Below are 12,306 nucleotides of genomic sequence, written 5' to 3'. Positions count from 1 at the left end.
TCCAGAGAAGCTGTGCCATTGTATACTCCCACCAGCCGTCTATGAGGGTTCCAGTTTCTTCCCATCCTTGCCAATACTTGTTATTCTGCCTGATTTTGGTTATAGCCACCCTGGTACGTGGAAATGTCATCTTACTTCGGTTTGATTTGTACTCTCCTGTTGGCTAGTGACACTGGGCGTCTTTCCCTGTGCTTATTGGCCGTTTGTGTCTTGTTTAGGGCAATAGCTACTCAGACCCTTCGCCCATTTCACATCGGGTTATTTGTCTTTTTATAAATGAGTTATAAGAATTCTTTATATATTCTAGATATGAGTCTCTTATCAGATAAATGATTTAAAATTTGGTTGATTGGATGGACTGATAAAACCTATGGTTTAGCTTTAGAGAAGAATAATTTCTCTTAAGAATTCAATCCAGATAGGAAAGAAATACTTCGTTTTCTTGAGGATGTTTTGCTAAAGGTTTTTTTCAGTGCTTCACTGAATTTTTTTCAGTGCTTCAGCTAAAGGTTAAATCAAATGAAATGTATGTGGTACTTTGATGTAGCTTTAAAAGTTCAGAGTGAAACAAGTGTGAAGTGATTTATTTCCTGTAATTGGTCATAAATTTACATAGAACCTCATATATTCCTAACCTCGTTACCATTGACATTAGAGCTCCTTCTAAATAGTGTTAAGGGTTTCAATTTTATCGAGATGTGTCAGCTGCCAGGAAGAGGGGAATGGCAGTTTCGTTACGTTGGCCTCAATGTGCTGGACAGATCTAAGTGTGTACTACAGAAGGACCAAGAGTTCCTTGTAAATGACTTACTTCTCTCTCTCTCCTTCTCTGGTAACAAATATACAGGCTAAATTTCTTCAGTTCTAAACCTTACTGTCCACCTTTTTCACTTACTGATGTAGGTACATTTTTTTGTTTGCTTCTAACAATGTGAGTTTTACCTGTTGCATTTTATACATTTAACATAGAATCTGTGTATTTTTAAATTTTAAGTGTTTTATCTGGTTTTTAATTTTTTTAATTTAGCATAAAGCCAAAAACATTTTCAGCATTGTCTTATTTTATATTATTTCAGTAAAATTCGTGAATTTTTTTAAACTTAATCTGATTTTTAATTGCTGTAGGTCTAAATTTGGCTCTTATCTATGTAATGTGATGATCAGAAAGTCATGACCTCCAGTCGATCACTTTTATTGGTTTCCAGTTCTGATTCACTGGAAATCTTTTGGTTTGTGTGCTTGTTGCTAGTTTTCATCTTTGTCATATGTACAGTTGTTTTTAAAGAAGCTGATAATTGAAAATAAATGTAACACATCTTTTCACATTTACATTCATGTAAAATTTTGAAAACAAAGAAAACTATTAAAATTATCTTGTAAGGAATCCAACAAAATTACTGATTAAACTTTGGGGTGGGAAAGTAAAGCCTCTGTAACTTAGAAACACAAATCTCTGATTGGACTTTATGCCCATCTGCCCGTATAAGGTATAATGAGTAGTTATTTAAATTTTTATATGTTATACATCACTTACAGAAATGTTACATCTAGCTTTTAGCCCTGTGTTTTACAAAGATTGATTATACAAACCCGAATGTACGAATAGGAGCTTTATAATCTGATATGACTCAGTCTTGGAAACTTACTGCAACTGTTTTGCAGTTCACTTGGTATCACATGACTCACTTCAATGGTTTAGACCCTGTCTAGTAGTGATCAAAGTTCATTTGGTTAGGGGTTTTTTTTGGTGTGTGGATGACTTTTTTCCACTTTGTTGTGGATTGATTGTCTTTCAGAATACTCAATGCAGTCTTCTTCTTACTCTTTTGAATCTCAGAAAGTGGTGGTTGCCTGCACAATTCAACCTCTAAGCACACGCACGGGGAAAAATTTTTAACTTGAAATAATACGCCTGGCAGCACTTTTGACCATAAAGCATCATGTAATATAGTATGAGGTTCCTTGTTAATTCTCTTACCCCTGCATGTTAAAGTGGAGGAAGAATAACCCGTTGTGTCTCTTTAAAATCAGTTGTAAGACCAGCTTTTTCCAAGGTGCCAGTATTCTGCAATGTGCAGAAAGAAAGCAAACACGTCGAGAACGTGTGTCCTCTGTCCACATGGTCACTAGTCCAAAGGATCAAATTTTCTCAGCACGGATTTCCCTGTTATTTATTAAGTTATTTTTAATAGCTACATATCTCTAAAACTATCGCACTTGCCTGTTACATAAAGGAAACCTCTGTCTCATCCTTTAGTTGTTGAGCTAATGAAGTAGACTGAAGAGAAGTCACAGAAAGAATGCTTGTGTATCCTTAATGATTACGGTGTCCTTTGAGGCTCCGGCATCTCGCCCCTGCAGGTTCTCCCTGCTTTAAAATGTTAGTGACAATTTTTATTTGAAATAACTGTAATAGTTTTTAATACTTTTTTAAAAGTGTGTGAATCTTTACTATCATGCAGTTAGAGACTCTGCTGTTTCCTGTCAAAACCTGCGTTCATCAGACTATGAACATGACAGTTTCCTGTTTTCTTATTAACTATACTGCGTTTTATGCTTTACTCTTTATATAAGTCATATAATGTCCTAGCAGGCACTTTCCTTTTCTCATTGCTAAATGCCTTCTTGGATCAGCATTGCTTAATACGTGCAGAGAAATCCTGAAGTCCAATCTCTTTGTTGATTAGTGAGAGGTTAAGATTTTGCTAACTTTGCAAGTTGCTATGAGTATGGGAAATGTCTTAAATATTATTTAAGTAAATTCTACGTGTTTTTACTTTTTTTACTCTGTCTCTTAATGCATAACATGATGAAGCAGGCCGCATCAGGTAAGAAACAGTTGCTGTTTGGGCTTATGTATTAGCACTCCCATCTATCTGCTTATTGGCATTCTCATGTAGCATTTAAAAGGATGGGATGAATAATCAGTACCCAGGTTTGTTTGTTTGTTTGTTTGTTTTTCAAAAATCCTGCCATCTTGATCAGTATAGTTCATCAACATTTCTTAGGTGCCTACTCTGGCCAAGTCAGAATGCTAAGTTCTGGATGCAAAAATGATTAAGAAATAATCCCCACTATCAGGGGCTAACAGAAGAGGTACAGTAAATGTACGGCAACCAGTCATTCCATTTTTTCCAGACAGCGCTGATTTTATCAATTTAATTCCAGTGTTAAATCATATAATTTGGGGGAAAAACATATCTATAAATAATAAATTTATATATGTGTATGAATCACTACAATTTTAAGTGTTTGTGAAAATATTTATGCCTGTTGATTTATTTAAAATGTTGTGAAAGTTATAAAAATGCTAATATTTTCAACTATCAATATCAATACTGGAAAACCAAAAAGAAACACTTTTTAAAATAAAAGAAGCAGGGTTTTTTTTGTTTGTTTTTATTGTTATTAGATCACTTGGGGGGTTCTGATGAATGTAACTACTTTATTATCAAAATATTTATGCTACAGATAAATTTGGAAGCATATTTGAGAGGTTTTATTGATCACCTATTTTGGAATACATCTAAACATATCATTGAAACTAAGAAACTTAATATGCATGGTGGGAAAGATTTGTTTTTAGATTTATACCCCTCCTTGTTCCCTAAAGATTTTGAGGCAGTTTGCATGAACACATATAATATAAAAACAACAAAATCTTAGTTTAATTGAGCCAAATGAAATTGCTGGTGTTTGACTTTCACTTACGAAAATGGCAGTATTATGTGGTTCAGTCTAGCAGTTAAAAGTGTTAGTTCTAAGGCGACGTCTAGTAAAATCGGAGTCATGGTTAGCACACGAAGATGCGCACGGTGTCAGAGCAGGCTGCGTGAACACGGCAGCCGGAGCAAAGCAGCGAGCGTAGCAGACTGAAGATCCAGGTCTAGTGAGACAGAACCAAGCCAGCACTCCTCTCCTGATTTTGAAATCAGTTTCTTTTATGGGTTTACATATGGGACAGGAAAATATACCGAACAGAAAAGTGTTAGGCTAATGGCCTAACATCTAAGTAAGAGCAATTTTATAATGGACTAAAACAGCTCAAATACATAACTTAGTGATCTTCTGTTTACAGCCAAGTGTCCAGTTTAGAAATACTATCAGAAGAATGGATGATAATTGCATGTCTTTCTAGAGATCTTCCATAGTTGTTATTTCTTGGACTTTTATTTAATAATAGACATTTTAATTTAAATATAAGATATATACAGGAAAATGCATAAATCCTAGGTGTCCGACAGCTTGGTGAATTATCACAAAAATGAACATGCCTGTTTGACCTCCCACCCAGGTCAAGAACTGGAGCCTTGCCAGCACTTCAGAAGCCTTCCTGTCACTCCCCACTTACTTTTAGTTTATACCCTTAGACTAATGAAATCATGCAGAATGAATTACTTTGTGTTTCACTTCTTCTTTTGCTCAACAGTGTGAGATTTATCTGTATTGTTTCATGTAGCAGTAATCTGTTCGTTCATTTTTGTTACTAATAGAGTATCTATTGTATGAATATACCATAATTTATTTATTCATTCTACTGTTTATAAACATGTGGGTTATTTCCATTTGGGGTTATTACGAATAAAATTGCTATGAACCCTGTTATAAATGTCTTTTAGTATATTACACTTACTTCTATTGTTCATATACTTAGGAGTGGAATTACTGGGTGACTGTTGTTTATTTTTCAAACCAGGGTATTTTAGAGAATGAAAATAGTTTGTCCCAAGCAGACTGTAGTATATGCTTATTTTAGGCGTAGAGTGTGTAGATGTTCAACTTTAGTAAATAACTGCCAAACCATTTTCAGAAGTGCTTTTGTCAATTTATACTTCTGCCACGAGTTTACAAGAGTTACTTTTCCATGTTTTTGCTAATGTGATTGGGTAGCTAAAAATTCAATGTTGTATTTTCTAATAAGAACCTGGAATAAATTTATTATGTGATTAGTTAAGAGACTGTTATTTTGCTTTGACAACCAGCCTGGCAGAAAGTAAGGCAAAAGTTTCTTGCAAAAATTAAGGAGCTTATGTTATAACACTTTGGGAAATGGTTTGGCAGTGTTACTAGAGCTTAACACAATGACCAAGCAATTATACTCCCGAGTATATACTCTTTTGAGTATATATTCACCAAAAAATATATTTAAGAATGTTCCTAGCAGCCTTATATGAGTAGGCTGGAGATAGCCCAAATGGCCATTAACAGTAGAACAGATAGTTTTGATATATATTCACATGGTGGAATACTACATGGTACTGAAAAAGAGTGAACTACTGCTATACATGCCAACATGGATGAATCTCACAAACATAATGCTGGGTAATAGGAGCCAGGCACAAATGAGTACATACCACATGGTTCTTGATATTACAAAGTCTGAGAATACACAAAACCAGTCCATGGTGAGAAATGTCAGAGTAGTGGCTGCCATTGAGGGAAAGTAGGGTTATCACTCAAAGAAAAGAGAATGGTGTTCCTCAGTGATCAGTCCCATGAACACTTACCCACACAGCCTAGACATGGAACTAGATGGTGAAGGTGTCTATAAACCTCCAATAGGTCACTTCTTAAAATACTTACTAGCCTCATGTTAATGGTTCTTTCCATTTTGATTTTTCCCCCCTGGTTGGCTGTGTGTCCATGTGTAGGCCATTGTATATTAAAACTATGACAGTGGGTCAGTGTGATAATAAGTGATAAATTAACAAGAAATCCTTAAGTCCAAACTCATTTACCCTTACCAGATTTTCTTAACATGATCATTTATGATCCCTAAATATGATCTGTTGAGAGCAGTGTTTCTCAAAATGTGATCTATGGGTTACCCTCTTCAGAATCACCTAGTACACTTGTTTAAAATGTGGATTCCTGAGCCCTACCTGCTGAATCCAGATGTCTGAGAGTAGGACCCATATAAAAACATGAAAATTATATTTTTAAAATAATCCCAGGTATTTGTTATACATAACAAAATTTATTAGTTACTGATCTAGAGAATCAGGAAGTCAGAAGGGTTCTCTTAACATCACCAACATCCTCGCAGAAATAAGGACTCAGAGCCACTGACTCTGAGTTGCATAGCCAGTGGAATCTCTCAGCCAGTTATGGCTCTTTTAGCTAATGTTGTTTGGGAAATGGCAAATCTAATACCTAGAATAAGTTATTTTTAAATGTTACAGAAACTAGAAGGCATTTGTTAGAAGGAAACAACACAATAAGCTTGTTTTTACTTATTCTACATATTCATGTTTAAGGATAAAATAATATGAAGAGCAGGATTAGGTTACGTATTATATTTTTCTAAAAGGTCTTCTAGTGCAACAGGCCAAAGTTATTTAAAAACTTTTTCCTTTGCTTACAAATAGTCCAGGGTGGGAGGTGCTGGGTGTTAATTTGAAATGAAAGTGGCCATAATTTGATGGTTGTTAAAACTAGGTGATGACAACATATGAGCCCCCTAAAGCATTATGTGTATTTTAATAAATATTCTGTATTTAAAAATCTTTTTATTTATCCAGTTGGCAAAAATGGAAAAAACAAAACCACGGTGCCAGGTTGTAAGGAAAGCAAAACTTTTCAGGCAGTGTTTTGAGGATGTAAACTCATCCCACCTTCCCGGAGGGCAGCTTCAACACAGAACTCAAGGGCCTCAAGAATATTGAAACTTTGCACTGTATTATTTAGTACGTCCAATTCCAGGTCTTAAATATTCAGGCAACTCTGCAGGGCTATCGTGCTCAAAGATGTTCGTGGCAGTGCTATTTATACAGCGACACAGTGGGAACCTGAATCTCTCAGCAAGAGGATTGGGTAAAGCAGATCGTGGTACATTCCTAAATGTGATGCCCTACAGCCACTAAAAGACTATGACCTTGTTCTGAAAGGCTTGTTTAATAATCACCCCTGTGGATATTTGACAATAAATCTGTTTTTCCTCAGAGAGAGGAAAAAAGATTATGATGTTGACAAGTGTGTATGGTATGTTAAGTGAAAATTCAGGTTATAAAAAACTGTAGTAGCCAGTCCATGTTTGGAAAGTATATAAGGTTAGAAAAATCGTCTTGAAATATAATTAAAAAATTTAATGGGATTACCTTCAAAAATTGCCTTAGTTGACATGTTGCTGATGTAGTAATGAGTGCATGATAAAACCAGAAGAAAAGTGAGGTCAGTTTTTTGACAGTCATACAGCAGCGTTTCATGCCTTTCAGCTCTCTACGAAAATGCCCACACAAAAATTATGAGAAATTGCTGGCTATTTTGTGGCACTATTAGTCTGTGATTGAGCATCAGCCCTTGATATCGGTCCGCAGTTGGACAGGCTGCTCCTAGAACAGAAGGAAGATCGGGAGGCTGGCTGGTCTGCGCAGCCTCGGCTGAAGACAGGGGAGAGTCAGCGGTGACACCAGATCCTGAGTACCGGCACCCCGTGGGGCCTGGCTGAGGAAGCAGGAAGCGCGTCCCAATTGTGACTTCTTGCCTTTTTCATTTTAGATTAAGCATACTTTTTTTTCTGAAAAAAAATCTTTAATTAAAACTTGCTTGCAGCTGTGCACACGATTTGCAGCGATGAAGAGTAGAAAGCTCCTGCGAGAAGCTGGCCGTGGATTTGGCTTTCACTCTTCCTTAGAGGCCTCTGTTTCAGCTCAACTGCTGATTCTTGGTTTTCAGCTTTCCATAAAATCTGTTGGCCTTTTCACACGGGGAAGGGTCTATGTCATTTTATTCTCCTCACCCTCATCATGAACACATGAACTTCATCTCTCCAGCTTAATAATATGATCTGCACAACATAATGGGTCTGGTTACGTTAATATTCAGGGTCTGCAGCGTTAGTTTGCATTTACATCATTACAGGTCCACACGAAGTCCATTCCCTGGGGACCACCAGGCCCCCGGGCGCCTGACTCCTGCTTCCCGGGCCTCTCCTCTGGGGTGGAGACCAAAGACAAGCTTGCAAAGGCTTACTTTTTTACAAGGTTCTGAGATGGTCTTAGGGAAGTTTGGAAAACAATGTTTTGGGGAGGGTTTGCTTGTTCGTTTTTCTGGCTGTAGTTTATCTTAAACAGATTTATTGAGATATAATTTACATATCATAGAGTTCTTCCACTTTAAGCGTAAAATTCAGTGGCTTTTAGTGTATTTACAGAGCTGTGTGACCACACCTGCAATGTGATTTTGGAGTATTTCTGTCACCCCAGAAAGAAAGCTCATGGCCGTTTGCTGTCATTCCCTTTCTTCTCCCCTTTCCCCTGATCCTTGGCAGCCACTATCTGCTTCCTGTCTCTGTAGACGTGCCTGTTATAGACGTTCTGTGTAAGTGGAATCGCGCGGCATGTTGGCTTTTGTATTTGGCTTCTCTGACTCAGCTTAATGTTTTTGAGGTTCATCCACGTGTCAGTACGTCAGTCCTGTCTGTGTCAGTTTCTGGTGTGCAGCAGAGTGTTTCAGCCATACGTGTACATACGTGTATTCCTTTTCATGTTCCTTCTTATTGCCAGGTAACGTTCAGTTGTATGGGAACAGTGTCTGCTTGTGGTTTGCTCACCTGCACATGTTTACTCAGATGATTGTCTCAGCTTTTTCGTTTTCTTGGTGTGTTCTCTTCTGGGTGACTCTCTTCACCTTCATGAAGAAGTCTTTCCTCTGACCTGTTCCAGTCGGCTTCAGGGAGGTCTGGCTGCCTGCAGGCCTCCTGCACAGATGGCATCTTGGGAGCTTTTTTGTCTCCGTGGGAATCCCTTGGCCTCACTTTTCCTTTGTCCTGGAGCGAAGCTGAAGGACGTCTTCCTGGATGTGCTTCCTCTTGGCGGAGCATTTCACCTGCCTTTCTAGGGGGAAAAGGATTCATAGGAGATAAACTGTAAAAAGGATTTATCTGATTCCAGTTCTTGTGATTGAAGCAAAATATATTTTTTTATTAAGTCCTTGAAGCTTTTAACTCCTATTTTGGTTTCATATTTAATTGATTGTTTGAATGGGTATAAAATTTTTAAGAGAAGTACGATTTTTTAAAAATACAGATTAGAGGGGAGAGGATAGCCCAAGTGGTGGAGCACGGGCTTAGCATGCACGGAGTCCTGGGTTCAATCCCCAGCACCTCCATCAAATAAATAAATTACTTCCCCCCTGCGAAAAAAAAACAACAACAACAACAACACAGGTCAGAAGTGTTCTTCTCAGAATTGTGACGGCTGCTCTGCTGTCTTTACACTATGAAGCCTGACACCATTCTGATTCTTGATCTTTTATGTAAAACGTGTTTGGTTTGGGGCTGAATACTTTGTTTTTCCTTGGCTCCTGAGGTCCTGAAATTCCACTGGGCTGTACCGTGGTTCAGGTCCACTTGTATCTGTTCTCCTGGGCACCTGACAGGCCTCTCCGATCTCAAGGCTCCTGTCTTTCAGGCCAGAGAAATGTATGTCTAAGACCCTTCTTAGAACATCGTGGGGGTTTTCTTACATGGGTGCAGCGTTTTCAGAAGGAATAAATGATTTTTTTAAATATTTTCTTTTTCCTGGATAGTCTGTTAACTCCTCGTTACCTTTCTTCTAGGTTCTCTCAGTTGCTTTCCTCACATTTCTGGTAATGTTGGACTCTGTGCTCAGACTTTAAGACTGAAGAACCTAAAAGCTGACAGGAAGTCCCTAGTGCCTGGGTGGGACTTGTCAGCTGTGACCATCGCTGTCGGGCGGTCCCGATGCACCCCTTCCAAGACGCCCCAGGGAAGAACCCCTTTACTCACGACCCAGACAGTCCTGTGCCTCTGTCTCCTTGGTGCGTCTCAGAAGTCCTTCCAGGCACATTGAGTGACTAAAAACCTATGTCTGCTTTTACCTGGAAGAGCGATGCTTGTTTTCTTGTCTGTGATACGAGTGTGTTACTGGCATCTCGCAGGTGAAGTTTTTGTCGTCGTCAGTGTCGTGAAGGTGTTCCTGTAGTCTTTAGCCTAAATTCAGAAAGACAGTGGCCCTGGAAAGAGTAGGCTCAAGTCTGCGTGTGTGTGTGCTTTTCAAGACAAGAATCAGTAGCTTTTGTCAGATTCTTTATCCCATGATTGACCCCAAAAAGATGTCAAACAAAAACAAACAAAATATTGCCTAGGGAGTGGTCCTTATCCCAGGATGTACATCAGAATTTTTCAGCTTTTTTGAGTATATGCAGTCCTAGACCCTCCCCTCATACCGGGAGAAAGTTTTAGGAAAAGACGTTTAAACAGACTGCTCCTTGTTTCAGCCACCAGATGGTAGAGCTGGCCCAGAACAGCCTGGTTGTGCTGCTGAAAGGTGCTCCGTTCGTAGACACCGACGCGCACAGCAGGTGTTCACGTTCAGAAGCACTTCTGTCCTGAATAATGGGTAGTTCCGTTTCAGGCCCATCAGCTTCGTTCTGACTCAGCCCCATTTCGTTTGAACCCAGGATCTGCCACAGCGATTCTCTGAGTATATCAGAGTCTCTGAGATTTGTAAGAACGTAGCTTCTGGGGCTTCACGCTCTGGGTTTTGGTTCCTTAAATCTGGAGAGCGACTCTACGTTTTAGTAGTTGTCCTCGGTTACCCTGATGCAGGTGATCGGGGGCCGTGTTCTGAGGATGCTGACAGCGTCCCTGAAGGTGTCTGTGAGAGGGGTGGACGGAGCAGGCTCCTCGTCTGCTTTTTGTTGCGGTTTAAGTGGAGTTAGCTCCCAGGCGGCCGGGAGCGCGGGTAAGCGGCACAGCTCTCGCGCGCAGGCGGCCAGGACCGGGCACCGCAGCGGGCCCGGCGCTGGTTCCCCCCCCCCCCACCTCCGCCGGGCCCCTTGCACGGGCTGAGGCGTCCGGAGGGCGTCCCCGCCCGCAGTCGGGCCCCTGCCCCTCCGAGCCGGGTGCGGGGGGCGCCTGCGGGGCCGCCGCTCGCCTTCAGACTTGCCTTCTCTCGGCCAGGAAGTGTCTCTGTGCCCCTGCTGCTCTGTGTCAGCCGTGCTCAGGTAAAGAAGCACTGCTTGCGTCTCCTCTGACTCTGAAGAAACGGCCGTCGAGCCTGTCGCTCGTCTGACCTGAGGTGGCTGTCGCGTTGGGCGGGAGGCCGCGTGTTCCGGCTGCAGCGCGCCTGCCAGCGCAGCAGGGCTCCGGCTTTCCCGTCGGAAGTCGTGGCTCCTCCGCCGCGCTCCTCCTCTGCGGCCAGGAAGGAGGACGCGTGTCACATCATGTTTCTTCAAAGGGGTCTGGGGGAAAAGAGAAAGGAAGAGATTAACTGACTCAGTCTTACCCGCGGCGCTATAAATCATGTGTTGCAATGCGGCGCTAGGATGTTGCATCAGGACGTGGCAGTTGTAGCAAAGCGGCGGGTGTCACAGCCGCGGGGAGGCCCGCGGGGCTCTGCGCCTTCCCCTCCGCGCGGTGGCTCAGGCCCTACCCGTGCTGCTGTGCCAGCGGGGAAGGTGTTACTTAAATTACATTGTACCCCGCTATGTTTTCTTGGCCTGGGGCCCAGGGATCTCTCTGAGGCAGACGTCTGTGCTCTGAGTGCCCACATCCCTCCGTTTGCCGCTGTCTCGCAGCAGCGCAGAAGTGCTCAGGTTTCTTCACTTCTTCCTGGAAGTCTACAGGGAAAGCGAGGAGGTGTTAGGCAGAGCTGTAATGTCTTTACTCCCAGAGCCGTTAGTTTTGAAAGTGTATGTAATATTTCCTGAATATTTCACATTGCCTTTATCTCAAGATTCAAACAATAGTGACCAGGAATTTGTCCCTGAGAAACAAAACTGCAGGTTAATAGCAATGATAAGGGCAGGAGACACGGAGAATATTTTAGCAAATTCTTGATAGTCAAGGTAGATTTTGGTAGTTAATTGTTATTATTTTGGATTTTTAAAAGGCTCTTTTGCTTTACTGTAGAAGAAAATTCATGGTATCTGAGAGAAATTAAATAAGTGATAATATCAAAGTTAAATTTTATATTTAAACATAAACTCTTGAGGAGAGGGCTGATGTCTTAATTATGTGGCCGTGGAAGTAGCCGTATCCATGGTGGTGGGTTTGGGGACTTGGAGGAACTTAGGCAAAAAGAGGGAGGTGATAAAAAGAAATCTCCTTTAATCCTGATGAGTGTGGTTTTGATGTGTGACAACAGTGGGCTTTTCAGTACTGAAGTCCAGAATTTGTCAGACTTGCACAGCCAGAAATAGGTAGCATTCGGTCTTCGCAGCCCTTCCCACCTGGGAGTCTGGCCCCGTCAGACTCCAGGGGTGGAGAAACAGCCGGGCTCCCAAGGACGGAAAGAGCGGGCAGGAGCCGAGCCCTGTGTGCCCTTCTTCTCCGCCACCCCC

At 41.0% G+C, this 12,306-nt stretch overlaps 1 protein-coding gene across 6 annotated transcripts in view; it reads left to right on the top strand.

The window, feature by feature from the left end:
* The window catches only part of EVI5 (ecotropic viral integration site 5), a 166,939-nt gene that overhangs the window by 149,498 nt on the left and 5,135 nt on the right, over positions 1-12,306 (top strand). The window lies entirely within an intron of this gene.

This window comes from Camelus dromedarius, chromosome 9, assembly GCF_036321535.1.
Source record: "Camelus dromedarius isolate mCamDro1 chromosome 9, mCamDro1.pat, whole genome shotgun sequence".
Classification (NCBI taxonomy): domain Eukaryota; kingdom Metazoa; phylum Chordata; class Mammalia; order Artiodactyla; family Camelidae; genus Camelus; species Camelus dromedarius.
This window is presented reverse-complemented; position numbering and strand designations above follow the sequence as displayed.